The sequence below is a fragment of the Sapajus apella genome, unplaced genomic scaffold (assembly GCF_009761245.1).
Source record: "Sapajus apella isolate SASKATOON/1434 unplaced genomic scaffold, GSC_monkey_1.0 scaffold12, whole genome shotgun sequence".
In the NCBI taxonomy this organism is placed as follows: Eukaryota; Metazoa; Chordata; class Mammalia; order Primates; family Cebidae; genus Sapajus; species Sapajus apella.
The window spans coordinates 18,364,706-18,373,762 of record NW_022436952.1 but is presented as its reverse complement, the minus strand read 5'-3'; the positions used below and the strand labels follow the sequence as shown (position 1 = coordinate 18,373,762).

At 44.0% G+C, this 9,057-nt stretch overlaps 1 long non-coding RNA gene across 1 annotated transcript; it reads right to left on the bottom strand.

Annotated features, from left to right (window-relative positions):
• Positions 1 to 5,249: 5,249 nt before the first annotated feature.
• LOC116552648 lies at positions 5,250 to 6,749 on the bottom strand. The gene is made up of 2 exons (XR_004269481.1): positions 6,600 to 6,749; positions 5,250 to 5,728 (listed from the first exon to the last, which is right to left on the bottom strand). It is a non-coding gene; the product is annotated as an uncharacterized LOC116552648 (long non-coding RNA).
• Between the last annotated feature and the right edge of the window lie 2,308 nt (positions 6,750 to 9,057).

Here is a 9,057-nt window from a genome sequence, read left to right as displayed (position 1 = left end):
CTAAGCTAAATTTTCCAATTACTTATAGAAAATGCATATGTCGATGTGTAAATATTATCTCTCTGCAGACATCACAAAATAAAACTCACGATGTACCTATTTCCTATACACAGATGTTTCCTAACTCTCTGATCGTTCACGCCCCACCTGAGTTAACAGCATTCCATCTTCCCAGTGGCATAAGCTCAAAATCTTGCCATTATCCTACATTTAATAATTGTTCACTGTCAAGCTCTGCCTCCACATCCCTTCTGTTTCCAAATCTTTCTTTTGTCTCTCCTTGGTTACACACATGGTCAACGTCCCAGTTCACTGACAGCATCACTTCCCCCATCAGCATATCCTCTATCCCAAGGCAAGAGCAGTCTTTCTAATATATATATATATATGAAACCATACACCTTCTCTTCTCAAATACACTTAATGTTTTCTCATTTTCAAAATGCAAACATGCAATGTAATTATTGAGGGAAGACTGCTCAACATAGAAGAGAGATCAAAACGAGGAGAAGTTATTTAGGGTAGACTGCCTGCAGGAGGTGAGCTTTGAGCCAGATTTCAAAGAAATGGGAACAATTTTAACTAAACCAAGGGAAAGCAGAGAGGTTGAGAATAGAATCCACGGGGATTCCTTTCAATGCTTTATAAATTACTTCATCTAAATCAGAAAATGACATTTGTCAGACTTTCCATATTAGATGACTGGCATTAAAGCAATTATTTTTCAGAGTCTAAGTATCTCCACTGAAAGCTAGAGAAACAAAGCACAAAAAATACTGTAAGAGTTTTGTTGTTAGCATTTTTTGTTCTGGAGCAGCACTCTTGCATTGGTGATTCAAAGGGAAATGGGAGTGTGGACAGTTTTTGCTACTAAAGAAACAGGCCCGGCCAGGCATGGCGGCTCCCGCCTGTGATCCCAGCACTTTGGGAGGCCTAGGTGGGCGGATCACGAGGTCAAGAGATCGAGACCATCCTGGCCAACATGGTGAAACCCCGTCTCTACTAAAAATATAAAAATTAGCTGGGCGTGGTGGTGCGTGCCTGTTGTCCCAGCTACTCAGGAGGCTGAGGGAGGAAAATTGCTTGAACCCAGGAGGCGGAGGTTGAAGTGAGCCGACATTGCATCACTGCACTCCAGCCTGGCACCTGGCGACAGAGCAAGACTCTGTCTAAAAAAAACGAACAAACAAACAAAAAAAAAAAAAAACAAAGAAAGAGGCCCAATATTTAGGACTTGAATTGAAAAGCTATTTCTGAGTATTGCAAACTTAGAACATGTTTGAATATTTGTTCCAGGAACATATTTTGATATTCTGCCAAGCAGAATCAGAACTCCCCAAGATCAAAATGGCTAACAGCTACTTCAAATGTTTCCTAAGCAGTTGAGGTACACATCAATCAATTGACAAAAATCCTTAGACTTGTTTTGTTTCAATTCCTACATCTTCATGAGGCAGAAGAGGACAATCTGGTTTTGAAAATATTCATACCAAAACAATGTAATACCCACATCAGCTCAATCTTACATCAACTTCCAAAGTAAGTAGTACACAGAAGATGGATTAGGATATTCTTTTTACTAGCACTCTTGAGAATATTAAACATAGAACAGGTTTATTGCCAGAGTAATATCGAAATGTTTAAACCTTAAGACATTTAAGCAAAAGTCTCGTGCCTTCCCACAAGCTGCCAAATTCCCAGTTTTCTTAAAGGGCTGGTAGCACTTGACCTTTAGACGTTACAGCAGGTAAGGGACCAGGAATACCCACATTCTCCTCACCCTCCTCATCATGCAGCTCTCACAGGGAAGCTATTCGTAAGAAAGAGTCAGTAAATGAAAATATCAGTAATATAATTCATCTAGCGCAGCAGCTCTTCATTCAAGGCCATCTGGTAAGAGCTGTGCTGGTCATATGCTTAGGAAATCTCCAGACCTCGGGGGATTTCCAGAGTCTAGCCTCTCCTTGGGGAAAGACGACAAAGAGAGAGGTGTTGTATCACCCTCTGGGTTGTGTTTGTTCTGGGAACACAGGATGGAATTCTGCCTATCTCCCAAAGCCCCTGAATCCCTGGTTCTCCTCACCCAGACAGCTTACAGACCCAGCCACGGGAGAAGAAGCATTACTATTAGGTTGGTGCAAAGTTAATTGCGCAAAACCCTCAATTGCCTTTGCACCAACCTAACATGAAGAGGAAACACATGGATGGGGACAGTGCCAAACGATAACACTCACGGTGACAATTTTAATAAAGTTTCACTCTAAGCACCAGCAAGTATGCCTCCATGACCGCCTCAGATTCTGATCTATCAAATGATCACTCCGTTTCCCTGGATGCGGTGGGGCAGCCAGGGTACAGCTGAGGGAAGTGTGATAGGAGCAAATGTGCCCATGGCATCCCCTTGCCCACCACTCTGTGGGGTCGGTCACTATAAGTATCCAACCACCTAGGGGCGCTTGCCTGTTGGCATTTGTCCTGTCTGCCTTACTCTCCTGACCCTGGGCTGCATTCATGCAGTAATGCTCTGGTTCCCATCAGGTGGAGAGAGCTGATTTCCGCCTACTTCAGGCCTGCGCACAACCTACTATTTCCATCTCCAGCTCAATATCTTCATGGCAGAGAGAAGGCCACCTCTTCTCACCCCTGGCCACTGCTCAAAGGCGCACTGCCCCCCGTGGGAAGTCTTTGCTAGGAATCCCTCTTTGTATGGCGCCTCTTGTAAGAGGGGAGGGACCTCATACGGCACCTCTTGCAAAAGGGGAAAGGCTATGGATTTGGGATTTTTAAAACCATTTAATTGTAAAAGTTCATGCTTCTTGAAAGTAGAATGAAACAAGCGGGAAATGTGCAAAATAAAATGTTACAGTCTCCTTACCTAGCCATCTCCTCTTCACACAAAAATATTGTTAAATGTCTGGTGTGCTTTCTTCCAGATCGTTCTCTAAACAGAGGGAGGGTTGTGAGGGCAGAAGGGCAGGAGGGATTGTTGCTTTTGTTTATAAACCTACTATTCTCTATCTATTGTTTACAGATATATCTTTCAATTCAATGCATAGAGATTTTTCTTATTGAAATTATATATATATGCATATTTGAATTAAAAATACTTGAATTATATATATTTGGCTTACATTTATGTATGTGTGTGAGCATAAATATCTATATCTGGATATCTAGATAGGGAGGGATAGATAGATAGATAGATAGATAGATAGATTGATTGATTGATTGATTTTAAATCATTATAGTCAGATAAAACAAGAAAGTATGTCAATATCATAACAGCAGACATTTAGAAAAAATCTTTGCAGGTATAAACAATGGAAAGGTATAAAAATTAAGGAGAAATCCAAAAAGCCCAGTTTCCTCAATACAACAAATATGACCATAAAAATGATCTGACCGGGTACACTGGTTCACACCTGTAATCCCAGCACTTTGGGAGGTTGAGGTGGGTGGATCACCTGACGTCAGGAGTTCAAGATCATCCTGGCCAACATGATGAAACCCCATCTCTACTAAAAATGCAAAAATTAGCCGGGCGTGCTGCCTGTAATCCCAGCTACTCAGGCTGAGGTAGGAGAATCACTTGAACCCGGGAGGCGGAGGTTGCAGTGAACTGGTATCACACCATGGTACTCTAGCCTGGTGACAGAGCAAGACTCTGCCACAATTAAAAAAAAAAAAATCTCCAGGTAGTGTGAAATATTTTGCTTACAAAATATATTTTTAAAATATGTGACTGTCAGGACGCTCCTCTTTCCCTTCTGTTCTCACCATAAACAAGGAGTCCAGCATTAGCAGTCAGACTTTTGCCACCAAGACAAACACAGAGAAGGGTGCCCAGGAGGGAGACTTGCTAGTGGTGAGGGAAGGATCACCCAGTGAGACGCTCACAGCAGCCTCAGATCCTTTTAGACCTCCACGACTGACATGAAGCTGTTTAGGGGGATGTTTAGGGTTGAAGGGGGGAAGACAGACGATGCTGCCCAGGAATGAATTAAATTAAAGACTCCTAGCTCCAGAAAGGAGGTATCCTCATTATGACAATTATCTGTTAATACTTCACCCTCCACCCGCACCCCTCAAGGGAATCCTGCCTTTTAGCAAGCCTGACTCAACACAGAGCTGTCCATCAGCCCTTCCATTCAGTAGCGTATTAGCAAGGAGACACAGCCAAGTGGAACTTTTTTTTCTTTTTTTTTTTTTTTTAACACAGTCTTGCTTTGTCAGAGTGCAGTGGCACAATCTCAGCTCACTGCTACCTCCACCTCCCAGGCTTCAAAAATTCTCGTGCCTCAGCCTCCAAGTAGCTAGGATTATAGATTCCACCATCACACCCAGCTAATATTTTATATTTTTAGTAGAGACAGGATTTCGCCATGTTAGGCAGGCTGGTCTCGAACTCCTGGCCTCAAGTTGATTCACCTGCCTCAGCCTCCCAAAGTGCTGGGATCACAGGCATGCGCCACCGCGCCTGGCCCCAAGTGGAAATTAAAATAGCACTTTATTAGCAGTGAGGCCAGGCTCTATGATCTCCCATGCAGAGCTGCCTGGTGAAAGTGGGGCTGGAGCGCCTTGGATGCAGCAAATGCTCTTGCTGCCCCACCCACAGCCCCTCTGCAGGCACCCACCTTTCAGAGCCACTTTAATGGCTTCTTTCTGCAAGTTTCTACAAGCTTCAGATCCAGCTTTCTCCAGCCGCAGGAGCGTCCTCAACCTGTGTACAGGGCAAGCTAGAAGAACGAGGGGGTGACCCGCTACATAAGCAGCCTGCAACCAATCGTGAGTGAGCATTAGGTGCCGTAGCTTTGTATCCGTCAGGCATGAGGGGCATCTACACGCCCTGGCAGAAGTCCCAGTGGGATGGAGCACCAGTGCCCACTGACATAGCCTGCTCTGGGCACACCTGAATAGGCTTCCTTCCCTTCCCTGCCCATTCTCACTTCCTTGACCCCTCCTGGTGCTTCCCAGATCACCTCTAAAATAAACCCCTTGCACCTGAATCTTTATCACCTCCTGGGGGAACAAACTTAAGACACCAGGTCTTGAAGTCTTCCCTCCTATTTGTAATTTTCATCCTTTTGCAAATTTATACAGGTCAGAGAAGCACGAATTAATCCAGGGAAACCTAACATTTTCAGACACCCTTAGAAATGTTAAAAAAATGATTAAAAATAAATCAAAGTAAATTTATTTTTTAAAGGCATACAACCATAAATATGATCCATTTAATCTTAGAAAACAAATTAAGAACAAAACTTTTCTTTATAATTAAGTAGTGGAGCCCCTTGATGCTCACATTATCAGGAAGCCCAGGATGTCTTTTTCGAGGTCTGCTCCTGCTCTCCAGACTCCTCATGTATTGTGCAGAAACATCAGGCAGAGAGAGAAATGGAAATTGTGACAGTCTCCTAAGACGTCCCAGGCTGGGTTTGCTATTGGTCTCATTAGTGCCACTGAAGCTAGTTCTTTAAATCTTGTCTGCCTCGATGGAAGCATCCATGCCCCTGGTGACTCGGTTCCCAGCACCGGCTTCAAGCTCAGCTTTGGAACCCATGTACTCAACCACAAGGTGCCACTCAAGTGTTGAGGGAAGAGTCACAAGCATCATCCAAGGAGACTGTCTGCAGTCGGCCAGGACAAGGTGAAAATGGAAGCATCTTTTGACAAATATACAATGTACTGTCTCACTCAGTCCCTGCTAAATGAATGCTTTGAAAAACTCCTGGAAGGATACACATCGAAATATTTACGTTGTTGTCTCGCATGGTGAAATTGGGGTTAATTTTTATTTTTCCCTTCTGTTTCTATGTTTTCTAAATATGTTCTGTGAAAATGTATTACCTTTGCCACCATATCTTTTAAATGCTATCGGTTTTTTTCAGGTTTTTTTTTTGTTGTTGTTGTTTTTTTTGAGACGGAGTCTCACTCTGTCACCCAGGCTGGAGTGCAATGGCTCGATCTCGGCTCACTGCAATCTCTGCCTCCCAGAGGTTGATCCTCCTCCCAGGAGAATCAAGCGATTCTCCTGCCTCAGCCTCCTGAGTAGCTGGGATTACAGGCGCGTGCCACTGTGCCCAGCTAATTTTTGTATTTTTAGTAGAGATGGGGTTTCAACATCTTGGCCAGGCTGGTCTCGAGCTCCTGACCTTGTGATCTACCCGCCTCGGCCTCCCAAAGCACTGGGAATACAGGCGTGAGCCACCACGCCCGGCCTAAATGCTATCAATTTTTTTTAAAAGAAAGTGCCACTGGTGTTCACCCAGTCATTTAACAAACACCTATTGAGTGTTTTTTTCTTTTTTTTTTTTTAATGTACCAGGCACATCCTAGGCACTAAGAATGCATAAATGAACAGAGAAAATGTCTCCTCTCATGGGCGTTACACACTCGTGAGGGAAGCAGGTGCTACAGAAGTCAGCAAACACATGTAGAATATAAAGGTCTCAGTGAATATTGGAGCAACAGCAAAGCAGGATGAGGCATAGATGATCCAGGAAGATCATGTGCAGATGAAACCTGTCTCAGTTCAAGCTGCTGTTATTACAAAGTGCAACAGATGCGTGTGTTATAAACAATAGAAACCTGCATCTCACGTTCTGGAGGCTGGAAGTCTAAGGTCAGGGTACCAGCACGGTCAGATTGCATGAGGTTTCTCCCCCTGGTTTCCAGATGGCTTCTTAAATCCTCACTCGATGGCAAGAGGGAGAGAGAGGGATCTCTCCAGGATCTCTTTTATGAGGGCACTAATCCCGTTTATGAGGGTTCCACTCTTGTGACATAATCACCTCCCAAAGGCCCTAGTTCATAATACCATTCCATTGACGGCTAGGATTTCCACATATGAGTGTGCATGCGAGCAGGAGGAAGAGTATACATTCAGTCCATAAATGAGAAACCAACCAGAAATTATCCATTACAAAGGAATTACTGTATCCTTCATTTTTGACATGAAAATTGAACAAACTATTGGAAAACAGTTTATCTTTATTTTGCATTTCAGACTAAAATGGTATTATTTACCTTCTGTATAAAATGATCAAAAACACGATCAATTTATCTGTTAAAAGTAACTTAAAAATATTTTTTCCGACTAAATTCAGGTTTTATAGGTGTCGTCTTTCTCAATTCTTTTGATTTTTCCCTCTTTCCTCACTCTCTGGACTTCTACTTTCCAATTCCGCCTGCAAATGCCCCTCCACTGTATAGCAACAGGCTCCACAAGCAATGCAAGATACCATGATCACAATGACTTCCCAACCATCTACCTTCATTCTTCAGAGCCAAGTGTCAAGGAGGTGAAGAGTCACCCTTCATCATGAATGCCTCGGCCAGGTCGACTGGCACAGGCTTCAGGGGTTAGGACCCAGAGTAATCCCTTTACACCATGGAAGAGTCACTGACGTTCAGCTGCCTTTTGCAGCCTGCACACCACTGTTGAATGTTATCTCAGGAAAGAAGAACATCCAAAACTCACCCAGGAACAAGAATCCACAACCACATTTACCCCCATCCCTTGGAAATGGTGAGATCAGTGTTCTTCTTTCTAAGTCCTCTTGGCCGCTTTCGAATGTAATGCAGGGTGTCCTAGGGGTCCCCTTGTGGCCCATTCAGTGTGGCCAAGAGCCCCACAATCCACATGTACACAACAGCTCTCAGTGATGCTGCAGAGCAGGACAAAGAAGGACAGAGAGAGGCAAGAAGCCAAGGAGAAAAGGCTGCCAGCTGGAGAGGCTCTTAAAGAGACACCATTGGAGATTTTAAAAATTACTGTATAGAAAAGAGCTCAGTTGGTTGAACTAGAATGGTTGCTATAAAACAGTTGTTCTAAAATTCTCAAAGAAAACTGCTCGAATTTGACAAAAGCTTCTGCGTTCTGCAGTTAGAAACTCTAACTGTGGCATGGGTGAAATCGCTCTCCTTTGGCCTCGAAAAGTGGGTGTGGAAAATGGCATCCCCAGGAAATCAAAGAGACAGCCTTGTTCTTCCTCTGCTGAGCCAAAGAGAAGCTGAGCACTGAGGATGGTCCGGCTTCAGACAGCCAAAGCCCAGAGCCAGGAAGATAAAAACCTTTGAGCAAGGACATGACACCAAGTCCATGCACTAAATCTGGACCCATTTATTCTTAAGAGTACCCTATTTACTTATTTTCTTAATTCTTAATAAGATTGATTACCTGGTGTTTTGAGCCATACCAGATTAGAAGAGGCAAATATGAAAATAGGTCAAGGGTACTGTTGGGTCAAAAGCAGGAACACTGATTTTTTTCTTTTTTCTTTTTTTTTTTTTTGGACGGAGTCTCACTCTGGCCAGACTGGAGTGCAGTGGTGCGATCTCAGCTCACTGCAACCTCCACCTCCCGGGTTCAAGTGATTCTCCTGCCTCAGCCTCCCTAGTAGCTGGGACTACAGGCGTGCACCACCACCAGCAGCTAATGTTTTGCATTTTTAGTAGAGACAGGGTTTCACCATGTTGGCCAGGATGGTCTCAATCTCTGGACCTTGTGATCCGCCCACCTCGGCCTCCCAAAGTGCTGGGATTATAGGTATGAGCCACTGTGCCCAGCCCAGGAACACTGATTTTTAAGGCTACACATACAATAAAAGTGACAGGTATGTGTTAGAGAAAAGATTAACAATTTTACAATGGCCAACAAGAACCTCCCATGCAAAACAGTGCAGGTTTATTAGAAGCAAAATAGTCTAATCCCCTCATCCATTTTTAAAGATATTACAGAAACTGATATTCATAATGTAGGCTTCGGGGAGTCAACAGTAAAGGCACTTGCATTGGGTATTCTCATGGAATGAGGTGAAGGGGTTGTGTTTTAGACCAATTCCCATCAAAAATGGTCAAGTGGAGGCCGGGCACGGTGGCTCACGCCTGTAATCCCAGCACTTTGGGAGGCCGAGGTGGGCGGATCAGAAGGTCAAGAGTTCGAGACCATCCTGGCCAACATAGTGAAACCCCATCTCTACAAAAATACAAAAATTGACTGGGCGTGGTGGCCCATGCCTGTAGTTCCAGCTACTCGGGAGGCTGAGGCAGGAGAAT